Source organism: Argopecten irradians, chromosome 3 (genome assembly GCF_041381155.1).
Source record: "Argopecten irradians isolate NY chromosome 3, Ai_NY, whole genome shotgun sequence".
Taxonomy (NCBI): Eukaryota; Metazoa; Mollusca; class Bivalvia; order Pectinida; family Pectinidae; genus Argopecten; species Argopecten irradians.
Genome location: NC_091136.1, coordinates 43,502,533 through 43,520,125, shown reverse-complemented (window position 1 = coordinate 43,520,125; position 17,593 = coordinate 43,502,533). Strand labels below are relative to the sequence as shown.

General features: G+C 35.6%; 1 pseudogene; it reads left to right on the top strand.

Moving 5' to 3' along the window:
- Positions 1 to 633: 633 nt before the first annotated feature.
- On the top strand, positions 634 to 13,455 carry LOC138318698 (sodium- and chloride-dependent GABA transporter 1-like; annotated as a pseudogene).
- The last annotated feature ends 4,138 nt before the right edge of the window (positions 13,456 to 17,593 follow it).

The following is a 17,593-nucleotide window of genomic DNA, read 5'->3' as shown; positions in this document are numbered from 1 at the left end:
TCATCATTTTGACGGAAGAATGCAAATAAATGTCATAATTTGAGACGGGCATGGAAAATACCGACAAGTTAATTAAAGACCCTTTCGCGGACATCATGGCCTACGAATTCTTGCTGAAATTGACAAAGGATGTTACTTTCATTAGAACCGATTCTGGTTGTCGGAAGCACGAGCGTTTGGCTCTATAGACATTTCTTAGAGCCAAACGCCTGTGGTCGAAGTATGTACGCATATTTGTTCTTCATAATTAGAACGCAGTTGGAAGATATCTTGACGAATTTCGTGCAGTGCACCTGCATTACATGTACACATGAAGTGGCACGGGATTTTTTCCGTTTACATTAAATCTATAGTGTTTAAAGGATTTGATATATTTGATTATTTCAGAAGAAGGTTAGTAATATCAAAACGTGACGATCATGTTAAGACGAATCTCATAGGCGACAAAAGAATTCCATCAACCATGTCTATACTTTCTCATTTTGATGCTCCACACGATAACATAATTCGCTCGTTATAAGGCGACTTTATGTCGCCTAAATCAACCAAAGCTTATTTAACGTAAAAGTAATGTTGGAGGTTTTAAATGGGTCACTTATCAGATATGTGTAAAAATTGTTCAGTGTATCTGTATCTGTATATGTCCTCGATTTCAGGTTCATGCTTCATGCCTGAAAGGTGTTTTTATCTTTTTTTCCGAGCTGCGTGTCATCAACATTTACTTGGTAGTTCACACACACTCTCAGGTAGCAAAAACGTATAGTATAAATGTAAATGCGCGCATCGTCAATTATGGACTATCCAATGAACGGTATTTCTAGTGACGAAGAAAATTCGACAATGAATACAGAAAAGAAAGAACTTGCCAAGAAAGAACAATGGAGTAGAAAGTTGGATTATATACTAACAATACTTGGCTGTTTAGTAGGCTTCGGCAATGTATGGAGATTCCCATACATTTGTATGAAAAATGGAGGAGGTGAGATATTTTGTTGTCACTGTCTGATAAAAATATAAGGTAATACTGTTTTAATAGAAAATGAATTTATGTTAGTAATCAAGTCCTTTCAAGCGTGATGAAGGCTCTAATCAGTAAAGCATTGTGTCTTTTATTAAAGGCCTACAACCTTTCCGAAGAGGTTTTTGATTTTAAAATAGGATTGAGAATTTTGCAGAGTCACGGAAGTTATTAGCGTAACAGTAAATACTACGTTACAATTATTATCCCCTTTTTAATAACTTATTGAAATAAATGAAATGTTAATTTTGCTAACACGGGTCGTATTATATGTTTCCCGCCGTCGTCCTAATCACCGCGCGTTAGTTGACTATCACTGCACCAGACGGCAAAACAGCAAAATGAATCTTTACAAATGTTAACATAGATTACGCAGGATATCTTGCCTTTGTTTGCTGTTGTGACATTCTATCTTAAATCGTCAATGTGATTTTTCTGATGTTATCATTATTTATCACTTTTCAGAAACTTTGATGTTTTTTTTTGTGACGGAAAAGTAGTGGAGCTTTAAGACACGAAAATTACGTTTCGTATGTTTGATGCTGTGAAACAGCATTCTTAGGTACGCTCGGAGATCCTAGCCTGTGCACATCAAAACAATGAAACCACTCCGCGATGAAAATAAAAAGTTGTTTTGTTCATTTCACGTAATACTTGATGGTATGAAAAAATAAAACCCCAACATTCAAAACCACAGACATAGAATTTGTACATACGTATACACCACGGATGGAGTGTTTTAAGTGTTCAGTTGGGACTCTATTATATTTGTATTACTCCGAGAACACTGGTCTCCCGAAAATCACGAACAACGCCTTCTTCGCTGTCTTCCTCCGCGAGAGACTTTCGGTGGATTTTGGATTGTGTATGTTTATTTAAATTTTACGTAATTCATGCTAATGGTCGATTATTGTAATCAAATGTTAGGAAGGTAACTGCAAAAGAAAGTTATTATAACGCTTATAATTTTTTTTGTGTTGGTTGTATTGACGAACTATATCTGAGTTATTATTGCGCAGTAAAAGTTAATAGTTTTGAGTATATACATGTGTTTCCTCTCTTGATCAGTCACTGGGAGTTGTGTCTTTTGTTTATCGACAAATGCAGAATATTGAAAGGGAAAAAGTACCAAATCTATCAACATAAACTTACAAAATATAATGAAAATATAGATATCTCTATTTATGTACGAGCAACTTAAAGTGACAAATGAACTTATATTGCCGTGTAATGTACGGTAGCCTTATGAAGACTTGCTAAAGTCCGATGTATTGCAGGAAGTTTTCTTGGTGATAGCGTTCTTATGAATTCAAAAGAAATTTGACTGTTATAAGTAACCAAATAATGAACCCTTTACTTCACAAACGTATATGGCCATGTTTTATTATAAGTCAAAAGTCGGCAAAGCAAAACTCACGATAAATGTTCTGCACGATAATATCTCGCCAACCAGTTACTGTTAGGCTTACGAAGACTTGCTAAAGTCCGATACATTACATGAAGTTTTCTTGATGTTAACGGCTAGCGTTCTTGTGAATTTAAAAGAAATCCGAGTGATATACGTAATGAAATAATGTACCTTTTATTTGGCAAAAGTATCTGGCCATGATTTATTAGTCAAAAGTCGTCAAAGCAACCCATGTTAGTTTTCTAAAAAGGAAACCAAAACATATCCGGAAATGGTAATATTTCTAATGTTATATTTTTCCGAAAATGTTCTTCAATGTTAAGTGGATATTCAGATACGAAAATGTTTACTTATTATTTTTTTGTCTTTGAAGAGACATTGATGAAATTGATAATTTAGCAATTAATAAAGAATTATAAAAAAAAATCATACTCAGATTCTGAACGGTTTCATTGGTGTTGAAATCGTTATTTCAAAAATAATTTAGAAATAAAATTTATTACAGTTATTTCAGGATAATAAGATATTCAACTTATTGTTCTTGAAAAACTTCAAATATCATAAAATAAATACGGTATATCGTAAATATTTTTTATTCAACACTGCACACTTATGTATAGGTAATGAATTCTATATTTAAATGAAAAACCAATTTCTTTATTCCTTTGTTTGAGTCCTTCATTCACATTTATGAATTCTATATTTAAATGAAAAACAATTTCTTTATTCCTTTGTTTGAGTCCTTCATTCACAGCATCTAATAGTGGCCTTGGTACTTTGATTTTATGATTGCCCATCTTCATTTAGATCATAAACGTGAGTTACAAAGTAACCATGTTGCTTCTATAAAATTAACACAAATGTCTATATGCTCAAATTTAATTACAAAATTTAATTCATGGGCAGTATAGATGTTATGTCTAATATATGCAGTACAATGCGTCTGCAAAAAAGAGAAGAAATGGCTGTCTCAACCCAAGAATAGTATAATCGCAGAGCCTTAAAAATATTATCGTGATCTTACAATGGTTTTATAATTTAAAAAAAATGAAGTCTACAGTTTGATGCATTTACAATGGTTTCATTGTTTTGAAAAAAAAATTAATCCATCATCCCACCGAGGTTCTTTTAAAAATCCTAATTTCCATCCTGATAGATGGTATTCTGGACTCTTTGAAACATTTAATTGTTTCATAACTAAAATACATTTCTTGATGATGTTCTTTGTTTCACCTGTCTATCGGTATAGCAGTTCGGGCAAACAAAGGCTGTTTAATGCTTATCGTTAGTATTTTTTTAAGTATTCAATTTAGCATACTGCAAGCTCTGGACATTTGTAATAGTGCAGCACTTGGAATGAAAGGAACATATATACTTATGAAAAGAGAACATTGTTTTGAAAAAATGTATAATGGTTTAAGAATAAACAATAATCATACATAAATGTATTTCCTGTGAACATTGTAATATTTCCGAGGAGGCTGCCAAATCTAGAAATATTATGACAGCTGATCACAATAATGCGCTGTATTATTTACCCATAGACTTAGGTCCTACTTACTTCTGTTATGTAATTGATATGAACTTGAATGTTTATCTCCAGGTGCCTTCCTGATCCCCTATGTGCTGATCCTGTTCCTCATGGTCATCCCGGTCTACCTCCTTGAAGCGTCACTCGGACAGTTTACCGGAAAAGCCATCAGGGATGTTTGGAATTACTGTCCTCTCGTCAAAGGTTTCTATTATCATTCTGCAAGCAGGCACTAGCAAGCACAGTTGTTATTTCTTCTGATTACTCATTTGATAACCTATCCAATAAGAGGACATTTTGTCATTATGTAAGATATTCTTTAATGTATGGGATATCTTCCGTCCTTTGTATGACGCGAAGATCATTAACTAATTATAATAAATCTAATATCCAAATCAAAAGCCTAGATTCTTAGTATAATGATTAAACAATAACAAAATATAATTGAAATGGAAAAAGTAAAAATATCGTTAAAAGAAACAATGTGTTACTAAATAGTAAGGCCCTCGGTTCAATCGAGATCATCCAACATAACCTATGTAAACCGCAGCCACAAAACTGGCCTTGTCCATTGATGCTATTTATCGTACCATTCATTGGACCGATTCCTCGTATATTCATTAGCATTTGGGTCTTCACGCATTCATAAATTCTACTTCCCACACAGGAATGGGTTTCGGTATGCCGGTTATGCTGGTTCCAACTGTATGTTACTACATCATGTTAATGACGTGGGTGATAAACTATATGTACTACACCTTCCAATCCCCTCTACCCTGGAGCACGTGTGGAAACAGTTGGAACACGCCCGAGTGTTTCAGTGTCGTGGACAACTTAGGCTTACGGTTGACGACAAATGTATCAAACTCCTTGAGTAGCAACATCACGGACCAAGACCAGCATTCAGCTGATAACGGTAGTAATATCATGTCAGAATTGTTAAATACCAGCATAACACTGCACGCAAAAACAGGTCATAGTGCAGCAGAAGAGTTTTGGTAGTAAGTTTATTTAACCGTTAATGATAAATTGTCTTGAGTATCCAGTTCAAATGTAAAACACGATGGGAAACATTCTAGTTTCGACGAAACAAATTTTGTTTATATCGCTTAGTTGCTATATGGGTAATTATGGACTATTGCAATACTGGTAATATATGTATACATTGGCATAAAGTCTTTTCAAGCAAACATAATTTATGTCTTTTTTAATATTACACCACCTATTAAACATGAATTCATGGCAACCATGTAGTTTACATGAAAAAGGCAACTGATAAATCATCGTATATCAACTGTAAATCAGATAAATAATATCAAAACAGAAATTTAATCCATTAAATGCTAACCTTGTTGTGTAAATATATGAAAGAAGATGACACAATGTCTAAAATGAGACTAAAGTACATGTACGTATGATGTATGTTCCTTTATTTAGGTACCAGATTCTAGGTATATCGTCGGGACTAGAAGACGTTGGTTCCCTAAACGTAAACCTGGTAATAAGTCTGATCTTGGCCTGGGTTATCATTTACCTGTGTATCATCAAAGGCATCAAATCATCAGGAAAGGTAACACCATCAACAAAAAACCTGTCATCTTCATTTTTGCCAAGATAGGTTCTGAAAGTTTGAAATAATACGAACTGACTCGGTCCTTACCACCAAAGTATTCATTTTATGGGATATATGGGTAAATTTGAATAACGCCCAGCAAGTACGACTGATAATGATTTAGGAGGGGTTTGCCCTTCCGTGCCCTCAGGTCTAAATAATAATAAAAAATAAATAATATACCGGATATTCACAGAAAATAAAGGCTGTCTTCCTGATAGTACCGTTTTCAGTAAAAACACATTTTGTTTTCATAATTTCGATGGTTAGAAAGTATGTAGTATATATATATTATGTACATGCGTTTCCTTCCTCTCTTTTGCCTAATTTTGAATGCAATATAAATTATGAAATGATATTAGGAAATAAAGACATCGAATAAATAATCCAAACTGAAAATCGAGAAAAAACATATTTCAGTTCACTAGGATGTATATGTGTTGACTTCCCACCTTTTAACTATAAGATTGCTTGAAATATTAATCCCCTTGGTTACCAGGTGGTATGTGTGACGACTTCCAATACCATATTCTTATTATACATACCCGCATTCCCCTGGGTTACCAGATGGGGTATATGTGACGGCTTCCAATACCATATTCTTATTATACATACCTGTATTCCCCTTGGCTACCAAGTGGGGTATATATGACGACTTCCAATACCATATCCTTATTATACATACCTGTATTCCCCTTGGTTACCAGGTGGGGTATATGTGACGGCTTCCAATACCATATCCTTATTATACATACCTGTATTCCCCTTGGTTACCAGGTGGTATATGTGACGACTTCCAATACCATATCCTTATTATACATACCTGTATTCCCCTTGGTTACCAGGTGGGGTATATGTGCCGGCTTCCAATACTATATCCTTATTATACATACCTGTATTCCCCTTGGTTACCAGGTGGTATATGTGACGACTTCCAATACCATATCCTTATTATACATACCTGTATTCCCCTTGGTTACCAGGTGGTATATGTGACGACTTCCAATACCATATCCTTATTATACATACCTGTATTCCCCTTGGTTACCAGGTGGGGTATATGTGACGGCTTCCAATACCATATCCTTATTATACATACCTGTATTCCCCTTGGTTACCAGGTGGGGTATATGTGACGGCTTCCAATACCATATCCTTATTATACATACCTGTATTCCCCTTGGTTACCAGGTGGGGTATATGTGACGGCTTCCAATACTATATCCTTATTATACATACCTGTATTCCCCTTGGTTACCAGGTGGTATATGTGACGACTTCCAATACTATATCCTTATTATACATACCTTTATTCCCCTTAGTTACCAGGTGGTATATGTGACGACTTCCAATACCATATCCTTATTATACATACCTGTATTCCCCTTGGTTACGAGGTGGGGTATATGTGACGGCTTCCAATACCATATCCTTATTATACATACCTGTATTCCCCTTGGTTACGAGGTGGGGTATATGTGACGACTTCCAATACTATATCCTTATTATACATACCTGTATTCCCCTTGGTTATGAGGTGGTATATGTGACGACTTCCAATACCATATCCTTATTATACATACCTGTATTCCCCTTGGTTACCAGGTGGTATATGTGACGACTTCCAATACCATATCCTTATTATACATACCTGTATTCCCCTTGGTTACCAGGTGGTATATGTGACGACTTCCAATACCATATCCTTATTATACATACATCATGTACCTGTATTCCCCTTGGTTACCAGGTGGTATATGTGACCATATCCTTATTATACATACCTGTATTCCCCTGGGTTACCAGGTGGTGTATGTGACGACTTCCATTACCATATCCTTATTATACATACCTGTATTCCCCTTGGTTACCAGGTGGTATATGTGACGACTTCCAATACCATATCCTTATTATACATACCTGTATTCCCCTTGGTTACCAGGTGGTATATGTGACGACTTCCAATACCATATCCTTATTATACATACCTGTATTCCCCTTGGTTACTAGGTGGTATATGTGACGACTTCCAATACCATATCCTTATTATACATACCTGTATTCCCCTTGGTTACTAGGTGGTATATTTGACAGCTACTCTTCCATACCTACTCCTAATCACCTTACTTATCCACAACCTCACCTTACCGGGATCTGTAGACGGAATTGTGTTCTTCATCAAACCCGACTTCAGGACATTATTAGATATACAAGTGAGTAACTATTATTGTTTTGTATTCATGAATGGTTTGGATGATTTGTTTGTTCCTTAAAAGGTACAGCACATACCATACATGGTGAGTTTAACATACTTTTACAATGAACATTTATCACGTATACTGTATAGAGGGGTTCATAATCTCCACGAAAGAAAAGTATATAGCATTCATGGAAATAACACTCGAGTATGACAGAGTGTTGAACCATGATCATGTATATATACTATCTTAATTAGTCTGTTTGCACGATGCTACATATATGCCTACAACCCCCAAAACATAAAACGATGTTAAATTTAATTTACTGTTTTGTATCTTTTCATCATAGGTGTGGATACAAGCAGCTATACAAATTTTTTACTCCTTGGGTATCGGATGGGGTATACATACAACGTTATCCAGATACAACAAATTCAACAATGACTGTCTCAGGTAATACTCCTGCAAATGACGGCTGTAATTTTGTATTTCAGAAACCTATGTATTTATGTATTGAAAATTCCGAGCAAAGCATACTAACAAACTCCGTATGAATTTTAATAAATGGAATAAAATTGATAAATGCATGACAACACGAACTGTTCGATCTGTAATAGTATACAGTTCGTCAAAGATGCAATGTCCTTCAATGCTAGCAGTTAGTGAAAGGCAGACAGAGATTCACCTCTTCTCGATAAATAATTACAAAGCACTTACGTTTGTTTACCAAAATACTTCATGCTTAAAGAGAAGCACTATTTATCCCATAAGTTGTAGAGTCATTTGCTGTAAAAGGTTGTATAGATAGACATTGACACTTGTTTTTGTCATCCACAAAGAGACACGTTTATGATGACCATCGCCAGTGAAGGAACTAGTGTGTTTGCTGGGTTTGTTATATTCTCTGCTTTTGGATTCATGGCACACCAGGCGAACGTTCCCATCACTGAAGTCGCCAAGACAGGTCAGCTATTCTAATCAATGTTTCACAGATTATTTTCAAAGTAAAATAATCAACTATAATTGTAAAGTATACTTAAAGATGCTCCATCGCCGACAGACCATAAACGATACTCATCATTTGAACAACAATTGGTGTTTAATCGTGTATATATGTCTAATTAACACAAAAAATCATATGAAATAATATATTTTGCTTTTGGTGCATGCGCAGTCAGAACTTCATTTTATATAGAACATAGTGCCATAGAATTTTTTCGGGATGCAGTTAATTATTTCTAATATTTTTTATCTTGAAGTAAAATTAGAAGCTCAAACTTTCTAATGGTGGTAATGATGTAAAGTAAGTAACTTTTGTAACTGAAGAAAAATTCCTGTTTTTGATAGTTAAAAAATACCATTTGTCAGCGGTGGAGCATCTTTAAAAGACTTTGGCGTGAATATCAATTAATATAATTGGATTTTGTTGTTTTTGGCTTTCCGTTTAAAGTTTGTCAAGACTCGTGTACAGCACAGATGCCTCATGGAGAGTATTGGTCTTCGGTCATTTTGTTTACAGGTCCCGGTTCAAGAGTTGTCACGGCTCTGTCACAGTTGGCCTTTCCTAACCTATTAATAGTTGCTATTTATCATCATTATCTTGTGTGTACAGGTCCCGGTTTAGGATTCGTGGCCTACCCGATGGCTCTAGCACAGATGCCCATTCCAAACCTTTGGGCAGTATTGTTCTTCATTGCCATGCTTACACTGGGAGTGGACGGTCAAGTACAATGATTATAATACAAAACATAAATGAAATAAAAGTTGATTTTTTTTGTGACAGTTTACACGCGTAAATCGCAAATTTTGATATATGATTTGGTGGAAATATCACTATGACGATGAATTAGACAATTAATGGAATTAATAGAAGGATTAACTGTTGTATTATAAATCAATCAAAACTGATGTCAACATCACGGTAATGCATTAAGTATTATTTAATACTATACGTGTACTTGTTTCCATTAAATTAATTCCCATTAAACATATTTTTTTACTTTTCAGTTCGTTTTAACAGAAATAATATTTGTGTATTTGGAAGACTCCTTCCCATTTTTGCTGAAGAAACAAATTCTCTTTAGAGCATGTTTAACCATGATTGGCATTGTGCTTAGTTTGCCATTCTGTACACAGGTAAGATTTATATGAAATACTAGTGATTTATGTGTATAATAGGTCATTCTGTAACATAATAATCTGGTTATTAAGCTTGTCCATGCAAATCTAAGCATTGTATGAAGTTTCCTGTTCATTTTGATGAATTTTCTCCAAAAGCGAAACATGCTAGGAATATCCTCAAATTTAAGTATTTATCGATATATTTATATTAATTACAGGCAGGAGTTTATATCTATCAGCTGTTTGATTGGTATATAGGATCTCTTCCTCCATTGTTTTCACACTGATCGAGTGTTTCTCGATAGCTTGGCTGTATGGTAAGTAAAATACATATGTCTATAGTAGTATATTTCCATATTATCAAACATCTCGGTCATTTCAACGGTTTCCATTGTAGCATTCTTTTGAACCATCATGGCTAAATCCAGCTAGATTCCGCTCGCCGAAGGGTATATTGCGTTCAACTTTACTTTAATATTTGTGTCCATTGTCTTCTTGCATTTTTCATTGTTAATGTTATATCACGTGACCATGTTTGTTTCATGTGTATCTTGGTGAAGATCAGACTGACTTAAATATTTTATAATCTATTTTGTTAGGATTTACGTCCTTTTCTCTTTTCTATGATAATATAGGGCCAGATTGTAACATTCTAGGTTACTAATATTCGATTTGATTTCAACTTCATTGTTGCACAAAACACACAATCTCTCTTAAGTTATTAAATAGTTTTCAATGACATTGGTAGGCATTATTTTAACATCTTGTTCATCAGGTGCCGAGCGGTTTTCACGAGATGTTGAGATGATGATTGGCAGAAGAGTACCGAGCTATATCAAGTTTTGTTGGTCTTTTCTCTCCCCTCTGCTCTTGTTTGTAAGAATATATAAATACATCATACATCTCCGTAAATCGTTTTAATATAAGTTATCTTTTGTTGATCATTGTATTGGTTTCTGTTTCCTTGATATTTCGATACCCTTTTTTGTTCGTATTTTAACACCTGAATTTAGGAATACATATCTTTATCAACCTGAAAATTGTATTGATTTGCATGATGTTCGGCGATTGGTAACGATGTAAAACGAAACCGAATGTAGATATTATATTGTAACATATTTTTATTTTACCACCGACTCCCATTACTCTAATGATAGTCTTGATCTGCATTATGAGTCAATACATGCAGCCTAAACATGGTGTAGTAATATCTATATAAATGGATGTGAGTCTTGTTTACTGACACCGTGTTAGTCCGCGCGGGAAAATTGGCATTGTAGTTGAAAGAAGAAATTAGGTTATAAAACTATAAAAAAAATCTTGTAAATGTCTGGATAATTTAAAGTAAACTAAGGAGCTATTGAAAAACATTCAAAATATGTTATCTTTTCAATTTTTATAGGGATTATTTTTTATCACATTGAACTTGGCTGTTGAGGTTAAATGGCTGAAGCGGGAAATTCAAATGTTCACTCGCATCTAAATTATTTTTTACTTTGAACTAGAACGTAAAATGTAAATATAACAATAAAAGGATTGTTAGATTGCATTTATTGGAGATATAAATGCAATCTGTGTGGCAGATAAATATCCATAGCGCCCTAACGGGCGCTATTCTTTTTATCTGCCACACAAATTGCATTTATATCTTCAATAAATGCAATATATCAAACCTTTAATCGTTAAATAAAACTCTCACAAAAATTCTGCAAAGTGAAGGCACTAATGTATTCGATTGTTACAGAGCCTGCTGGTCACGTGTCTCGTGTCATATGTCCCACCTACATACGGGGACTACGTCTACCCGAAATGGGCTGCTGTGACTGGCTGGACCGCTTCACTGTTGCCGATTGTTCTAGTCATCGTCATAGGTGTCGGAATTGTATTTTACATGCCAGGAAATTCAATCTATCAGGTGAAATATAGCAATACTGTGAAAAGTTTCTTTATAATCTTTGCAGAATTTGCCTAACTACTTGAATACCTTTGAACTAGAAAAAACTTTGTACGTCATATTATATCACACCTAAAGGCATGGTGAATTGACAAAGGAAACAACTCCCATTTACATATTAAATGTCCAATAAGGGTCAAACTGATTTCTCGAATAGCATTTTCCAAACCTGACTTACAAATGTCAATATCCACTTTACCAAGTTATGCAAAATGCGTTTTATTTATACCGAACATTGAAACCATTTTCGTTGATCGTGGATCCTGTTTGTTAAAATGATCTCTCACCAAAACATGACTCGTTTAAAAAACATTTTGCTTTGAAATCAGCGCTTAGTTAATGTTTATCTTGTTGATTTTTGGGGTTGGGACGATGATGCTATTATCATATTGACATTCCGTTTTGTTATACAGAAACTACGTCACTCTATAAGACCGACTGAGGAATGGCACCCGGTAGTCGGTAAAGCTGATTACCTCGCTCTTCCTGTGGAAACAAAAGAAACTTTCCCTCGGAAAATCCTCATTAACCTTGGATTAAGGAGACAAACTAAGTAGAGTGTATTATTGATTATCATATCAATATATCGGAATTGTGTGTGTTATCTTTAACTTACTTGGTTTAAAGGACTAAACTCAGCTTGTGCCATACGGTGAAGTCCGCCGTTCTTCCGTCCGGTCGTCTCTCCATCAACCTTGCTTCGCAAGGACATAACTCGTGTCCTGAATGACAAATGACATTTATTTATAAAGAGGGAAATATTATGGCGTTCCCTTTTTCGTGTATGATAAGGATTATGCATTTGCTAAGAAGTGATTGATGCTTGTGCAAAAAGTTAAATAACTTTTTATCAATAGCTTTGTATTCCATAATGTATCTGATATACCATTCGGACTGACGATTTGAAAGCCACCAAAATCAGGATTTATTTCAAAATTTCTTCCAAAATGTCTGTTGGTCCCTAAATTATTTCAGCTAAAACTGATTTTGGAATCGATCCCGAAATTTTTCTATGTTTCATCAGTGCTTCTACCAAAAGGATTTTCGGGATCGATCCCCAAATGTTTCATGGTCATAAAATTGGTTCAGCCTAAAATAAATATGAAATTTTGTCTTCCAAAGCTATATCTTACTCTTTACATAGAAGATGTGCAAAATATTTATGTATTGAGTTATATACCTTACTCAGGTTGTACTGAATATATTGTGGAATCCTGATTTGTGGTAGATATTCTGTATACAGTAAAATTCACCATATGGTTATTAAACAGTAAACCAATGTATACCACATTCAAAAGTATTTTATTAAGTGTTTTTGAGATTTCGTTAAAAGTTGCTTTTGAGAAAAAACCATGTTATATAATTTGACTAAAAAAATGTTTTGACCACTACTATAAACATGTGTATATGCATATCTTTATTTTTTTGTCTGCATTGAATAGAAATAATATTTTTATATATAAAAATAAATTAGAAAAATGATCAAGACATTGCTATCAAGCTCATAAGAAACATTTTTACGATACATAATAATTTACTTTTCGAAATATTTTAAATATTGAATATATAACATTAACTATCTATCATATGTACTGTATGTATTTAAATTATTGTGACGATAAGATTGAGTAAAAATACTTGAAAATGAGAAATTTATAATGTAAAATATGCATATATATGCAATGCTTTTTCTTGACAAGAAAACGATTTGTTATTGATTAATAAAATTCGATTTGATCATCTTTATTGATGTTTGCATTTGCTCTAAGGAAAGGTGAAAGCGGACATTTTCAGACAAATCTATGCTAATGCCAAAGTTATATGTGCATCAAATAAATATGTGCATAAAAATATATCAAATACATTACAATCGGGTCATTTGTGTCTTACACACAGATCCCTACTTATCAAAGAATTTCGAAACATTTCAGAAGATGAACATTGAAATAAACGTGAGAAACGTTTAAGATGATTCCTGATAATTCTACCTCAGATCCTGCGATGGCGGAATGGTTAAGATGTCCCGAGATATCCCATGTCGGCAGTTGCCAGGTACTGACCGTTGAATGGTGATTTCTTTCTCTGTGTGATTCGGCTTTCCTTTCCGATCTAAACCTGGCACGTCCTTAAATGGTTGTTAAGAGAACGTAAAACTTATCAAACCAAATAATTCCACCAACCGTGTCTATACCTATAAAAAAATCTCCCACCAACCGTGTCTATATACAAAATTTCCCATCAACCGTGTCTATACCTACATGTATACAAAATCTCCAACCAACCGTGTCTATACCTATACAAACTCTCCCACAAACCGTGTCTATACATAAACAAAATCCCCCACCAACCGTGTCTATACCTACATGTATACAAAATCTCCAACCAACCGTGTCTATACCTATACAAACTCTCCCACAAACCGTGTCTATACATAAACAAAATCCCCCACCAACCGTGTCTATACAAAATCTCCCACCAACCGTGTCTATACCTAAACAAAATCTCCCACCAACCGTGTCTATATCTATACAAAATCTCCAACCAACCGTGTCTATACCTATACAAAATCTCCAACCAACCGTGTCTATACAAAATCTCCCACCAACCGTGTCTATACAAAATCTCCCACCAACCGTGTCTATACCTATACAAAATCTCCCACCAACTGTGTCTATACATAAACAAAATCTCCTACCAACCGTGTCTATACAAAATCTCTCATACAACCGTGTCTATACCTACATGTATACAAATACTCTCCCACCAACCGTGTCTATACATATACAAAATCTCCCACCAACCGTGTCTATACATAAACAAAATCTCCCACCAACCGTGTCTATACCTAAACAAAATCTCCCACCAACCGTGTCTATACCTAAACAAAATCTCCAACCAACCGTGTCTATACCTAAACAAAATCTCCCACCAACCGTGTCTATACCTATACAAAATCTCCCACCAACCGTGTCTATACCTAAACCAAATCTCCCACCAACCGTGTCTATACCTAAACAAAATCTCCCACCAACCGTGTCTATACCTATACAAAATCTCCCACCAACTGTGTCTATACAAAATCTCCCACCAACCGTGTCTATACCTAAACAAAATCTCCCACCAACCGTGTCTATACCTATACAAAATCTCCCACCAACCGTGTCTATACCTAAACAAAATCTCCCACCAACCGTGTCTATACCTAAACAAAATCTCCCACCAACCGTGTCTATACCTAAACAAAATCTCCCACCAACCGTGTCTATACCTAAACAAAATCTCCCACCAACCGTGTCTATACCTATACAAAATCTCCCACCAACCGTGTCTATACCTATACAAAATCTCCCACCAACCGTGTCTATACCTAAACAAAATCTCCCACCAACCGTGTCTATACCTAAACAAAATCTCCCACCAACCGTGTCTATACCTATATACAAAATCTCCCACCAACCGTGTTTATACCTAACAAAATCTGTTATACAACAAAATCTCCCACCAACCGTGTTTATACCTAAACAAAATCTCCCACCAACCGTGTTATACCTATACAAAATCTCCCACCAACCGTGTCTATACCTAAACAAAATCTCCCACCAACCCTGTTTATACCTATACAAAATCTCCCACCAACCCTGTTTATACCTATAACAAAATCTCCCACCAACCGTGTCTATACCTATACAAAATATCCCACCAACTGTGTTCTATACCTATACAAAATCTCCCACCAATCCTGTTTATACCTTACAAAATCACCCACCAACCTGTGTCTATACCTATACAAAATCTCCCACCAACCCTGTTTATACCTATACAAAATCTCCCACCAACCGTGTCTATACCTATACAAAATCTCCCACCAACCGTGTCTATACCTATACAAAATCTCCCACCAACCGTGTCTATACCTATACAAAATCTCCCACCAACCGTGTCTATACCTATACAAAATATCCCACCAACCGTGTCTATACCTATACAAAATCTCCCACCAACCCTGTCTATACCTATACAAAATCTCCCACCAACCGTGTCTATACCTATACAAAATATCCCACCAACCGTGTCTATACCTATACAAAATCTCCCACCAACCGTGTCTATACCTATACAAAATCTCCCACCAACCGTGTCTATACCTATACAAAATCTCCCACCAACCCTGTTTATACCTATACAAAATCTCCCACCAACCGTGTCTATACCTATACAAAATCTCCCACCAACCGTGTCTATACCTAAACAAAATCTCCCACCAACCCTGTTTATACCTATACAAAATCTCCCACCAACCGTGTCTATACCTAAACAAAATCTCCCACCAACCGTGTCTATACCTATACAAAATCTCCCACCAACCGTGTCTATACCTAAACAAAATCTCCCACCAACCGTGTCTATACCTAACAAATGACAATCTCCATCAATCACCAACCGTGTCTATACCTATAAAAAATTCTATTCCTCACCAACCCGTGTCTATACCTATACAAAATCTCCCACCAACCGTGTCTATACCTATACAAAATCTCCCAACCAACCATGTCTATACATATACAAAAATCTCTCACCAACCGTGTCTATACCTATACAAAATCTCCCACCAACCGTGTCTATACCTATACAAAATCTCCCACCAACCGTGTCTATACCTATACAAAATCCCCCACCAACCGTGTCTATACCTATATAAAATCACCCCACCAACCGTGTCTATACCTATACAAAATCTCCCACCAACCGTGTCTATACCTATACAAAATCTCCCCACCAACGTGTCTATACCTATACAAAATCTCCCACCAACCGTGTCTATACCTATACAAAAAAACTGTCTAACTACCAACTCGTGTCTAATACCTATACAAAATCTCCCACCAACGTGTCTATACCTAAACAAAATCTCCCACCAACGGTGTCTATACCTAAACAAAATCTCCCACCAACCGTGTCTATACCTATACAAATATCCCACCAACTGTGTCTATACCTCTACAAATCTCCAACCAACCGTGTCTATACCTATACAAAATCTCCCACCAACGGTGTCTATACCTAAACAAAATCTCCCCACCAACCGTGTCTATACCTATATAAAATCTCCCACCAACCAACCTGTTTATACCTATACAAAATCTCCCACCAACCGTGTTTATACCTATACAAAATCTCCCACCAACCCTGTTTATACCTAAACAAAATCTCCCACCAACCGTGTCTATACCTAAACAAAATCTCCCACCAACCGTGTCTATACCTAAACAAAATCTCCCACCAACCGTGTCTATACCTATACAAAATCTCCCACCAACCGTGTCTATACCTATACAAAATCTCCCACCAACCGTGTCTATACCTATACAAAATCACCCACCAACCGTGTCTATACCTATACAAAATCTCCCACCAACCGTGTCTATACCTATACAAAATCTCCCACCAACCGTGTCTATACCTATACACCTATAATCTCCAACCAACCGTGTTTATACAAACAAAATCAAACCCCACCAACCGTGTCTATACCTATACAAAATCTCCCACCAACCCTGTTTATACCTATACAAAATATCCCACCAACCGTGTCTATACCTATACAAAATATCCCACCAATCTCGTTTATACCTATACAAAATATCCCACCAACCGTGTCTATACCTATACAAAATCTCCCACCAACTGTGTCTATACCTATACAAAATCTCCCACCAACCGTGTCTATACCTATACAAAATCTCCCACCAA